The sequence below is a fragment of the Amborella trichopoda genome, chromosome 6 (genome assembly GCF_054954075.1).
Source record: "Amborella trichopoda isolate Santa Cruz 75 chromosome 6, AtrichopodaSantaCruz75HAP2 v2.0, whole genome shotgun sequence".
Classification (NCBI taxonomy): Eukaryota; Viridiplantae; Streptophyta; class Magnoliopsida; order Amborellales; family Amborellaceae; genus Amborella; species Amborella trichopoda.
The window spans coordinates 7,859,368-7,873,699 of record NC_142341.1 but is presented as its reverse complement, the minus strand read 5'-3'; the positions used below and the strand labels follow the sequence as shown (position 1 = coordinate 7,873,699).

Here is a 14,332-nt window from a genome sequence, read left to right as displayed (position 1 = left end):
TTTAGCTCCTTAGGGAATTTGGACTCGGCGGGTTTTGGAGGTGTTGTGAGGGATTGGGCAGGCAAAATTATGTTCACTTATGCAGGTCCTTAGGGGGGGAAATCTGTAAATTATACTGAGTTCTTTGCTCTTCTTCAGGGTCTTAAGCTCTTCGGTGGGAAACACATTGGGACAATTTGTATTGGGGAAGGGGATTCTTTAAATGTTATCAACTGGTGTAAGAGGGAGAAGAAGGTTCCTTGGGAATTGTGTTCCTTCTTGCTTCAAGTTTTTTCTCTCTTTCCTTTTCTTTTTCCTTTGCTCATGTGTATCTGGAGGCCAATGTTTTGATAGATACTCTATCGAATAATGGCACATCCCTTACCAACTTAGTGGTTTTTGATGTTGTATTTCCATAATTTCCCTGTAACCCCTTTGACCTTTTAATAAGATCGTTGAACTTCTCCAAAAATAAAAATAAAAAAAAATAACCTCAAAGTCTGGGATACTTCCCTCAAAAGTCATCATATTCCTTTCCAGCTATAAATTCCCATAAAATGGCCACTCGAAAAATTTCCCAAATTATGCCCTACCTTCGGCAATCGATCCATCTTCAATTTGTCATGAAAGAAAGATCGTCATGAGAGGAAGATTTTCGTCTATATACAGCCAAGCCATACTTTACTTTGGGGAAAGAATATAATGAGACCATTTACCTTTGGTACAAGGTGGTCATAAATAATCTTTTACCATTGGATGTGAAATTGGGTGGCGCATTTGTTCTATTGACCATGCTCAAAGTTCAAAAGAATTTTTCTCAAACTTCATGACACTCCCAAACTATCGGATTTCACATCGGATGGTCTCATTGTATACAACCCCCTTTACTTTATGTCGTGGTTATCTTTGACTTGGGTGACTTGACATTTTTTTTCAATATCACCATATCGTGATGCATGTTATAAGTAAAAGAGATCATAATGCTTTGTATTAATTCAAAAAATATACGTCACAGTAAACACACATACAAAATTTATAGAACATGTAATTGAAAGATACTACAAAACTCCTATAGGCGAAAATGAACAGTGATTTCGCTTACCCTCATCACCATCCAAACTTCATCGTACGGTGTTATCTGGTAGTATTTTAATTTTAATTTTATTTTTACTTCTTGGAATAATCTGAGATTTGGAGCGTGTGTATATCTAAGTGAAGCTCAGCTAATAAAAACAAGAAAAAAATAATTCAAAAAATATAAATTGATCAAAATACCCTTGTTAATTTTCAGAAGTATTTTGGTCAATTTATATTTTGTGAATTATGTTTTCCATATTTTTATTAGGTACATCTCACTAAGATATACACACGCTCCAAATTTCAAGTAATTTGGATTTGTAAAAAAAAAAATGAAAATTGAAATAATATCGGACAACTGTGACCATGCGATGAAATTTGGATGGTGATGAAGATAGACAAAATTACTGTTCAGTTTCGCCTATAGGCGTTGGAAACAGTTTTCCCATGAGCTCCCTCTTTATTATTGTTCTTAGCTCCTTCTTTATTATTGTTCTTACCGCGTAAGAATTTATTTAATGCATAGATCATAATAGCAATTGAATGCTTCTATAACTTGATTGACTAATTCTTCCAATATGTTTGCTTTTTTAGTGTATTGCACATAGTCAGTCATTTTTAAACAATGTATATTAACCATTGCTGGTTTAATCTCTCTGAAATATTAGAAATCAAATGCTAATAACTTGATATTCTACATTGTATGGAAGAATGAGATATCTACCTCTATCAATGAAAAACATTAAATATTTGGGCTTGATTAATTAGATTAAATGTTGATAATCACATACCATAATGCAACACAAAAAAAAAGGTCCATCAGACAAATGAAAGGTCGCTGCTTAGGACCACGGTAATTGGTATAATTATGTTTGGCTTCAAAGATATAATCTCTGGTTCCATGATTCTATATTTCAACGATATACATTAAGATATTCAATATTGAAATTTGTCCATGCACCATAAGCTCAACAAAGTAGGACCAACTATATAAGGCAAACCAAAAACTTGTATAACTCTCAAAAACACAAAAATGGGAAAAATATCCCCCTAAAATGGATCAAATTGTGCTTCCATTGTCAAAGAATCTGTGGAATATTACATCATTGTTAACCATAAATTTCTCATTATAAGAAATTGAATAAGATCATTACCCCATACATGAATCACATATTAGTGATTTTTTATTTTTAATGAACTGCATAAGAAAATTTTTCAGGGAAGATTTTCTGCAGTGACAATAGAGAAAGGGTGGAACCTACCTAAAATGATATAGAGTGGATAGATCAGGTGGTCCTATTAATTACACTGATAAATCGACATGAATAGGAGTTAAGTGATTATAGTATGCTTTTTTACTTATTTGACGTTTTAAACCAAAATAATCAAAACTAGGATGAAATAATAGTCTAATGCTGGGAACATTGGACTGGTCTATTAGCTATAATCAACTATGGGTCATCCTATGCTTCCAATATCTGATTACGCTATCAAGGGAAACCAATGGCCCAAAAAACCACAAAAATAAAAAATAAAAAATAAAAACCCGTGGTCCAATGAGTGCAAAATTGGAGAATAAAAGTAAATCACAAAAGTCAGGATCTCTGTGTAACATTGCATAAAATATGGTCCATTTTGTAATACCAAAAATGATTTCTAGACCGTATATAAATCTTCGCTATTTTGTTTTTAAAAATTTCCTATGTTAGAAAGAAACAATTCAAACATAAACAAAAACGCCCAAAGACATCAAATGAAAGAGTGGAATAGTATACTATGTTTACCTTATCAATAAGGGGGGGCAAAAAATACACCAAACAAAACCCCAAAGCCATCAAATAAAAGATCGGAATAGTATACTATTTCTACCGTATCAATAAGGGGGACAAAAAATACATAATTCTAGGAAAGGCTTTTATACTTCTTCTACTAGATGTATGTTATATACTTCCTCCCATCCAGCCGATCAATTTGGACTAAGTGAGTTTTTATACTTCTTCTACTAGAAGTGTGTTATATATTTCCTCCTATCCAACCGTTCAATTTGGATGAAGTGAGCCACTGACCGATGCCTCAGGGTATTTTAGTTTTAGTTGTAGCATTATTGCAATGCCTTAGAGTATTTTAGTTTTAGTTGTACCATCATTGCAATGGAGCACTTGAAAGCAATATTAAAAAAATATCTTCAATAAATTATAATAACCAAAATATCCTGAAAGAGTTTTGGTCATTTTTTTTATTGAGAATATTTTTTTATACTTTTTAAAAGTGCGATTTTAAGAGATTTAAGAGATGAGTGAAAGTTCAAATTTAATATCAAAATATTTTGTAGAAAAAAATTAAAATTAAATCTGTGTAGAAGTGTGACATTGTGATTGGGGTCAGCTCAACTGTCCATTCAAAATAAATAGTTGAATAGGGAGGAGAAGTATAGAAAGCAAGCCCTAAAAACAAACCCCATCGATAATTATCTTATATGAAAAATGAACATTAAGTATATTTCTCAAAATCAAGATCACATCAATAACAATTATATTTCATATTCAATGAGGCTATTTACTTTTGATACAAGGTGGTCACAATTCCTTACAACTATTTGATGTGAAATTGATAGCTTGAATGCATCACAAAGTTTGAGAAACTTCGTTTGAAATTTGAGCTTAGTAAGTGGAATAATTGCAGCCACCCAATTTCACATCCAATGGTCAAGATTAATGTGACCAATTGTATCAATGGTAATGATCTAATTCTATACTTTCCCTTAAATATTTAGATATAAAAATACGAAGGAGAGGAAAAACATTTACAATAACGCCTTATAACTTTATTATGACCAAATATATCCCGAGAAATAAAACGCCATTCCCTATATATTCTTGAAATAAACTCGCTACTATATTTTCTCCACTAATGGCTTTTGTGTAAACACCCACCCAAATTTATGAAGATCCACTCCTGCATGTACCTTCATAAATTTCACAACTAATTTTGAAATCCAATGTACATAGTGGAAATGAAAATACCGAGAGTTGGGTAAATATGTGGGAATTTGACATCTTTATCCTATATGAATCTCTCTTAGCAACCAACCAAAATTTACTAAAATGAGACATATTTCATGCACCCCATCAACCATGCCGACGTTCTTATAAAATCACCATCGAACGAGCGCTGCAGCATTATGATTGTTTCCATGTTTCTCCACGGATTTCTTGAACCTGTTACTCAGCATCACATCTTCGAGAGCCAACCTCGACGAAGAGGGCCTGTCTGTGTACCATGTTCAAGAAAGCCTGTAAAAAGCATGAAAACATCAAATCTTCTATCTTCAAAACTTTCAAGTAAAAAACTTCGAACTTCATAACAAAATGAAGAGGGATGGTTGTATGGAGAGAGCACATGGAGCCCCTCTTTATAAAGGTCCAGGTTAGGCTTAATCACCCCAGTTCTCACAGTTGACCCGGGTTACCTAACAGAATCACTCCCATAGGTGGGCCAATTTTGCCAAGTGCCCAAAGAAACTAATTCTTTTCCGTTATGATATATGAGAAGTGGCTATAATATGATAGAAGTCACTTTAGAGCCTGTTTGGTTATGAGGTTTAACCGAATTTTAACGGGATATCAATAACAAATATAGATACTACTTTAGTAGTACAAGCACCCTCTCTACTTGCTATTAGTCTTAAAGTTTAAACGAGACGGAAGATAATTGCAAATGGGGGGAGGTTATTTTTCATTAAAAAAACCGAAAAAGGAAAAATAATTGCATATTGTGGGTTTTGAATCTTTTTGCAAATGGTAGGTTTTGAATCTTGTACTACTATAGAAAGCACGGTACTTATAACGTTTGTTCTTTCGTTGCATCAATTGTTAAAAAATCTCATTCAGTTCCAACCCGCCCAAGTTCCTCATGAATTGGGTGATTAAAACAAAAAAAAAAAAAAAAGAAGAGAGAAAGAGAGGCAAAAATTTATCATTTTCAATGGTTCTCTCTTTTTTTTTCATCAAAAATTGTGAAATTAGTGTCAAAATATTAGGTTTGAGCCCTTTGCTATATATGCGATTACTTTTTCCCATGTAGAGAGCAAAATAGAAGAAATCAAAGGTACAAGTTCCCTAAGACTTTTAAAATTGAGAAAAAAAACCATCAATTTCTTCCTCAATGTTTCACCAAATTTGTCCAAATTTGCCCCAGAATGTTCCTAAACATCAAACTACATGATTGCCTTTTGCTTCTTCTTCTTTTCTTTTTTTTACCATTTCCAATTATTTTTATCGTTTTCTCTCTAGATATCATGATTTTGATATTTTCAAACACTCTATAAGATATAAATCATTTTTGGGATCCATAGCTCCTATGACATGGAATTCAAAGATGAACAATTGAGTTTTCTTTTCCATTTTGACTTTGAATTTATCGTTTTATTTTAATTTTAATTTTTTATTTTGATCTATAGCTTATAGATATGATATCAAATGTTTGATTTTGATTGTAAGTGTTTTACTTTAATTATCCATTTTTCCTCCATCAACATTCAATGCTTTTTATAACACCATGAACTCTTGATCTGGTTCACAGAGTTAGCCAATTTAAACTTGGAACTGGTGGGTAACCGGTCTAACCCTCTAGTCCGATGTTTTAAACACTAGGTTGCACCACACTTGTTTGTCATATTACACTAGGCTCGCATGCTTTTGGTAACATGTGAATATCCTGAATTCTGGCTAACATAGCTCCCAGTTTGCAACCCATATGGTTTGATGAGATGAGAGGAGCGTAGCTCCCAGTTTGTAAACCATATGCTTTGGTGAGATAAGAGAGATATTATTCTCCACTCATGAGAAATGTTTACGGTTTTATCGTTCTCTCGATTAATTTGATAACTATTAGATAGGGGCTTGCAATGAGCCAGGCCCGGGGACAGCTAGTCCTGGCTCCAGCCCGGCCATGGTCCCCACGGGGGCAGCTGGAGCCCAACCGGCCCGAAAAAATAGAAGAAACAAAGAAAGGTCTGGGCCAGGCTGAATTTGGTCGGCCATGGCCTAGGCCCAGCCAAAACCCATGATCTTGGAGGGCCGGGCCTGGCTTGGCCCTCTCAGGCCATATTTTGTCCTAAGTCATAATTTGTTAGGGCCGGGCTAGACTGACCGGCCATTGCCAGCTTTGCTCTTAGATTAGAGCATATAAAGTCAATAGTCATTCCCAGATCTATAAACCAAATAATTCCAAAATATAATCATATATGTGCCCATTTGTTCCAAAATATAATCATATTTGCTCCATTGAAAGGTGAGTGAACTAGAGCTGAATTGCCGAGAAAAAAATGAAGAAGTGAAGGATTATTACACTCCCAAAATAACATTTCCCCCCTAATCAGTGAATGACACTATCCCAAAATAATATTTGCCCCTTTATTAGATTGATCTCGGTGACCAACCAAGCTTTACGGCAGATTTATCCCTGGTACACAAAACAATAGGAGATCTAATTTATTTCACTTGTTTTTAAATGCACTCGAACAGCAACAACCAAAGAGTATTAGAGAATTAACTTTTATATTTACAAGCATAGATTTGAGAGAGAAAGTGAGAAAGACAATTACAAATATAGTGTAATTGAACAAGATATTCGAGTCTTTTATAAGAAATCTAAAGAGCCTTGGAAATTGGTTACTTCAATGTCACTATTCATAGAAGAATCTGCTTCTTCTCAACACAATTTTGTTAACATGTATCACTGTTAACAGACTAACACAATTCTATTATCACCAGTTTTATCAGTCACAATTTTTCAAGAGATTGGGTTGCAACTGGTTTCTTTTGAACTTCTGAGTTCTAAAAACGAAAGTCATGTCCACAGTTGTGGCAAACATGATTTCCATATATGGAATCCACTGATTGTGTACTTCATCGACTCGTAAACAAGTAAAGTAGCGTGAACATCCTATGAGTATGAGAAATAAAGCATAAAATTGCCTCTGACATATTATCGAAAAGCAAAGGAAGAATACCACAGGTAGGAAAAAACATAGAAATAATGGAAAAGAATAAAAAATTATTTATTCAAGTTTGTTTCCTGTACAAAATCGGGCGCTTGACTCAGATTTTCTAACCGTTAAAAACAAGTCCTAAGGGACAATTCTTATAATTATAGGACAGTATTTGCTCAAAAACAAATTCAGAAAGTTTCATCAGTATATACAAGTATTTGCTCTTACCTTGACTTGTTATTTAATAAATAAAGATCGGCACAGTGGACATAAATCATGGGACTCTAACCACTTCAAAATGCAATCATTTATCACAAAGATCGGCACACTGGACATAAATCATGGGAGTCTCGCCACTTCAAAATGCAAAATGCAATCAATGTGATAAATATGGTTACATGGCACCTCCCATGCATCATCATCATACTGAACACCAACCTCAGACAGGCACACACACATTATCTTTCTCCTCTGGATCCTCAGATTCTTCAATCTCCCTCTCAATCTTTCTCCTCTGGGTCCTCAGATTATTCAATCTCTACAGACAGAAATACCTCCAATGCTACATCAATGGCTGGTTCAAGGTGCGAACAGGAGAAGTCCTTCGAGGTCACCCTCAGTTGAACCATGACTTGACATACTAGGGAGGCTATGATCTTCTGGAGAATGTCCATGTATATGAACTTGTCAATTAAGAAATAGATGAATCCTTTAGCAGAGTCTCTCAGAACTAGAACATCCAAAGGGATGGCGATCTTCCATGGCCACACTCGGTTCGATCTCTTACCGTCTCGAGTTTCAGAACCGATACCTCCTCGACCCACATATGTCTTCACTTTAAAGACTATGTTCATCAATACACAATCATTCGTGAGAGAATGACGTGGGAAGAGTCTGAATATTGGGTCAGACCTAATACTAACCATGTATCTTGAACATGCCATTTCTTTATTTCCCCAACATGGCATGATTAAATTCCTTAGGATCTGTTAAATCAAGAAAACACAAATTTCAATATAAGGTTTTGCAGAATTTCCATATTTGTGATTGTATCTCATCATGATATGCTGGTTTCATAGTCACGCTATATTTCAAAATTGTAAGGAGCATTGAAATTTGGGATTGTAAACAACACATTAAAAATATAATATTAAAGACAACTGTACCAAGATATCATATCTATGGTTCCAAAACTTGGCCGGGCCAAAGGTTGTACATCATTTTTTAAACCTGGTTGAGGGTTCGAATGCCTACGCCTGTCACTTTTTAAAGCCATCATTTTTTAATAGTTCCAAAGTCTTTTTTTTAGTTCAAAATAAAATGTCGGCCCCGAGAATGGATGTCGAGACCTCTTCGAAATAGGTTCCTTTATGGACGGTATACTAGAAAATGATACTATTCAACACGCCCGCTCGCAAGCTTCAATATGGATATGGCACTCATGATATGGAAAATTATATATATATATACACGTTATAGTTTTTGTTATTATGGCTCCTTATTATGGTTTTTTATCAAATAGTTTCGATTATTATCACCGTGTCCATTTTTTTTCCTGTCAAAATAGAAATTTTAAAAAAATATGACTTTTTTCAAAGTATTTCAACGGTGCCAATTTCGATTTTTGAATAACCAATATCCCCGTCCTCTTTCTACCTCTCTCTCTCTATTTCAACAGGTAAAAATGGTTCCTCTCTCCACCTTCCTCTCTCTACCTTTATAGTTTTTGTTATTATGGCTCCTTATTATGGCTTTTTACCACATAGTTTCGGTTATTATCACCGTGTCCATTTTTTTTCATGTCAAAATAGAAATTTTAAAAAAATATGACTTTTTTCAAAGTATTTCAACAGTGCCAATTTCAATTTTTGAATAACCAAAATCCTCTCTCCACCTTCCTCTCTCTACCTCTCTCTCTCTATTTCAACATGTAAAAATGGTTCCTCTCTCCACCTTCCTCTCTCTACCTCTCTCTCAACATTATATGGGTAAAAATAGTTTTTTTTAACTCTCTCCCTCTCTGTCTACCTCTATCTCTACATTAGATGGGTAAAATTGGTTTTTATTTTTTTTTAACTCTCTCTCTTCCCCTGCCAGGGTTCCTGCTAAGGTATTTTACTTTTTGATAAGTTCATAATCCCTTAGATTTTTTTAAGGGTTGTTTTGATAAGTTCATAATCCTTGAGATTTTTCCTAAATTTAGGGTCTCAAATTGATTTTAAATTTTCAAGAACCAAAATTGGTGTTTTTTTAATATTTTGAATTTTCAAGAACCAAAATTGGTGTTTTTTAATATTTTGAATTTGGTTGTTGAAAAAAGGTGAAGTTATCTTTTTTTAAAATTTTTGTTTTGACATGAAAAAATGGATACCGTGATTTTGACATAAAAAAAAAACGGATATGGTGGTAATAACATAAACTATTCGATAGAAACTATAACGGATATATATATATATCTAACAACATTTTTTCTCTATTTTCTTTTAAGAAAAAAGAAGAGCTAGACTCAGGCAAGTCACCCGATTAAATCGCCTCAGCCAAATCCAGACTATAGAGTACGAGTCATACTTTAGCTGAGTTGATTTTTTGAACACTTTTTTATCCGTGAAATTCTACCGTGAGATTTCAAATTAAGTCAAGTTTTAAATCTGTATCCGTCAAATTTTAAATTAGGGCTAATTTTAAAAGTGGTAGTTATAAGCAGCGATTGAAAAATCACCCGAGTAGAAACCACTTGGCCTAGTTACTCGGGCTCAAGCACTTGCTGAGCCCACAACTCAGGGAGATATTAAAACAAATTCAATAAAAAATCATAAATAAACTTAAAAAATAGGGAATTCATTTAGGATATGTTTTCTATTATTTTGGAAAAGATTGAAAAATGGTTTGACTATAAATATTCATTTTTATATTTTTCTCATATTTTTTTAGATTATTTCAAGAATACCCCCGTCACAAGTTGATTTTTTTAAAAATCTATTTCTTTACTACTTTGCACTAATATGAGTTACTTGGACTCGGCCCAAGTAATCAACATCACATCTCATTTTATAACTAATATTAAAAGTAATTGTAACCTCTTTGTAACAAAAATAAATAGTCTCATAATATACAATCCTTAATATTAATTATTTTCCTCGAACTCAAGCCAAGGTATAATTGCACCTACTGGCTTGGTCTGTACCTTAGCTATTCCGGAGGAAAAACCTGGGAAATACCCCGAGTCGGACTGTGTGACTCGGGATTGGGACATTAAAAAAAGGCTCAGACCATCTCATGGTTTTAAGCAGTATCGAAAATCAAGATCATTCATGATAGCTATCTATAGAGTAAAAAATTGATGTATAAACAAGATTTCACATATTAAGAAAGTAGAGATTCAATGATTATTTTAATAAGAGAAATCAAAAACAAAAACACCATCAACCTCTCTTGAAGTGTATTATGCAAAACTCGAGGCATTTAAAAACTTCAAAAATAAAATCATGGAGAAATTTTTTTTTTTTTTTTTATACAATGATTTGTGAGCTTTTCTTATCATTTTCCCTATTTTAATCATTTTATTTTTCTAGGGTTTTTTCTAAAATACTTCTAATTGTCAATCAAATTTTTCTAAATCTATATTTTATCAGCTGAACTTTTTATGCTGCTTTTTGTTTTGTTTGACTTTTACTTCTGTTATTTTACTTTTTTCCATTGATATATACAGAGACAGAAATTGTACCTCGGAGTAATAAGACTGCAATTTTTCTTCTTCTTCACTTTGGGGCCTTGGTAGTATTGCCGAGCCCCATGATGAGGTCTTGGACTTCATTATCTCCATTGGATAAGGTGTTTCCATTGTCACCAAAGAGTTAAATCAAAATCCCCACATAATACTTAGGAGAATGAGTTGAAGCCTTGGTGGTAATATCAAAGAGAGCTCGATTCGGGTACAGCCCAAATCCAACTTAAGATGGAGAAAAAAAATCGATTCAAGACTGGATGTAACAATGGAAACTGCACAGTCGAGGCTTATATGATAAGGAATGTATACTAGATAGAAAACCTTTTAGAAAAAAAAAATTCAAAATTAAATACATGTGGAGAAAGAGATGAAAAGTCGGTTAAATAAGGATATATGCATTTGGATGAGGTAGATAATGTCGATGAGAGATGAGGAAAGGGCAAGTCTTTCTATACCGATTTATGCGGGCCACTGGTTACCCAATGGTAGAAGATTCAAATTTCCTTAAAAGATAGAGATCACGATGCATATCTAGACCTAGAGAATAGGGGTATTTGTTAACACGATATTCCAAAAAATTGCATTGGTCAGTTTCAAGAAATTATATTTCAAAAAGGAAAAAGTTTACATAAGGATGCAACCTTATAATGTAGAACTATATACGCACCTCAAAAATCCATCAGAAAACATAGTTTTAATGTTGAAAAACCTTTTGATTGATCATCTCGACATGGACATGTATGACTAAAAAAAAAAAGATTTTAAGTCTCAAAAATAGTGCATTTTACAACATATTATCTACGCCGTCCATTTTTAAGATTTTCGTATGTTTATACATCTACTTGATTTTAACCGTTTTTAAATTTTAAAACTGTAAAATTAGATATAAAAATAGATTTTGAGATAATCCTAATAACATTTTACATCAAAATTATATACCATGATAAAATTTGAAAGTGCACCTTACCTCTACAGCTACGGATAAGTGCACCTTACCTCTACAGCTACGGATACGTCCGTATGCCAACTGCACCCTAAGCGTATTATCTTGAAAGAACTCCCAAAAAGAGAGCAAAAAATAGAATTTGCATAGTATATGCTATGCGATGCACAATGGACATCCACCTAACATTTTCAAGAAGGATTGTGGAGATTAAACATAGTATCCAATTAACGAACATTAAGCACAACAATAATGCGTCCCACCCTTTAATTTTAGATTAAATATTAAGTACAGCACCATTATAAAATGAAGTGCATACCTAAATTAAAGGACATTAAAATGCTATTAGGAAGTCTTATTTCCCTTGATGAAAGTTGGGATTTTTGGCTACATCATGGTTTGAAAACTTGATTTGAGTCTACTGGTACTTGACTGCGTTATTTAAACTCGCCCCTTGTTAAGTCTAATTTCCAGGTACAAATTCAGTTATATAAAAAAATAAACATAAAAAGGTAAAATTTATATTATTTTACTAGATCAATGTGTAAATCTACACTATTCAAATAAGATAGATAGTAGAGATTACCATAACCTCACATTCAAACAATAATTGAATTATCACAATGGGTCCTCTCTCTAACACACACATATTTGTATTTTATATAAGGATTCATTTGGAAGTCCCAAAATTTAGCTGCAATTATAGAACTGCCTTAGATTTGGGCTGAATGGATGGCATGCAAAGGCACATGGATTGCCTTTTCCATTTATAGATCCAAACGGGGCGATTATGCAATCACACCATTGACAATAACCTTTGAGTTATGAATAATTGAATGCCAAAACCCAATTAAATTATATGTGCTTTTGAACACATGAAGGCAACATTATGATTGTTTCCATGTTTTTCCACAGATTTCTTGAACCTGTTGCTCAACATCGCAACTTTGAGAACTAACTCGAAGAGGGGTCGTCTGAGTACCATCTTCAAGAAAGCCTGTGGAAAGCATGAAAACATCAAGTCTTCCACATTCCTAAATTTCCAAAACAAAACCTGGACCCTGAAATGAAATGGAGATAGAGAACAGAGATATAGAAAGAAAACAAAGAGAGAAAGGGATGAAAAGAAAGAATGAGAAAAGGAGGGGAGATGAAGAGGGTGCAGAGAGGGGCCTTTTATAAATGTTTTGGGGTGGAATTAAGCAATAAGCAGCCCCATGACCCGGCCTACTCCTAACTCAAACTCATTCATTCCTCCTCGCGTGGCAGTTTTCAAAACTGCCCCCAAACAAACATCACCATTTTTAGGGAGGGAAGTCCATTTGAAGCCGCTTCTTTCGGTTTTGTGAATTAGCCACATATTTGAGGGCCCCTATATGGAGGGAAGTCTTTCTTTAGTTGTTTTTTTTTGTTTTTTTCTTTTTCTTTTAATTTGGGGGGAGTCATCACGAAGAGGACCTTACTCTCGGTAGGCATTGAGTCTAGGATGTAGCTTTGTAAGTTGTCAAATGCTAACTAATTTATCATGGTGAATGTATTAGATTAAAGCACGTTGTTTCGAGACTCGGTCAGGACTACTCAGACTCGGCTGATAACTCAGCCTCGCCCTATGGACTAGGCGAGTTTGCTCCAAGTACACTGCACAGTGCACACACATTATTAATATGTTATATGTAATAATGTGCCAATTTTTTACATGAACATTCAAATAAATATTGGTTTGTGTGTATTCTTATACCCCATGACGGTGAGGGTTTGAATCATTCCTTAGTCATCTGCGTTCTTTTGTTAACCTTTTTATTTTTTTAAAGAAAAATGAGTATTAAAAGTCGGGGAGGGCAGCGGACGTGGCCATCAGATCATTTAACACTCAATGTCATAAAAGCGAAGGCAATAATACCATATAAAATATGTTTTGTGTTTATTTTTTACTTTCTTTTGTTAACCTTTTCATTTTCTTTTTATTTTTTTAAAGAAAAATTGGTGTTAAAAATCGAGGAGGGCAGCGGACCTGACCATAAGGTCGTTTAACACTCAATGTCATAAAGCGAAGGCTATAATACATATAAAATATGTTTTGTGTTGTTTTTTTATTTTTTTAACTTGAATTGTACTCAGGCAAGTTACACGAGCTCGCCCGAGTAACTCGGCTCGAGCAAGGGTCGAGCATCAAATAAAAGCGCTTAATAAATAAAAGAATATTGTGATTATCTGTAAAAAGAAATGGATAAAGTTTATATAAGGTTGCAACCTTAAAATGTAGAATTACAGATGCACCTCAAAAATATATCGGAAAATATTATTTTAATGTTGAAAAACCCTTTAATTGATCATCGCAATAACAAGATGTATGAATATAAAAATAATAATAATAATAATATTTTGGGTCCCAGAAATCGTGCACCTTGCTACACATTATCTAGACCGTCCATTTTCAAGATTTTCATATGTTTATAGATCTACTTGATTTTAACCATTTTTAGAGTTTAAAATTTTATAATTAGATATGAAAATAGATTTTGAGATAGTCCTAAGAAGTTTTTACTCCAAAATTACATGTTATGATAAAATTTGGAGGTGCGCCTTAATTGGATTGTTTAATGTTGTAACCTTA

General features: G+C 33.7%; 1 long non-coding RNA gene across 1 annotated transcript; it reads right to left on the bottom strand.

The window, feature by feature from the left end:
* Nucleotides 1-7,077: 7,077 nt before the first annotated feature.
* Nucleotides 7,078-12,965, bottom strand: LOC18435855 (uncharacterized). The gene is made up of 2 exons (XR_016057627.1): nucleotides 10,773-12,965; nucleotides 7,078-8,034 (listed from the first exon to the last, which is right to left on the bottom strand). It is a non-coding gene; the product is annotated as an uncharacterized LOC18435855 (long non-coding RNA).
* Nucleotides 12,966-14,332: the final 1,367 nt, after the last annotated feature.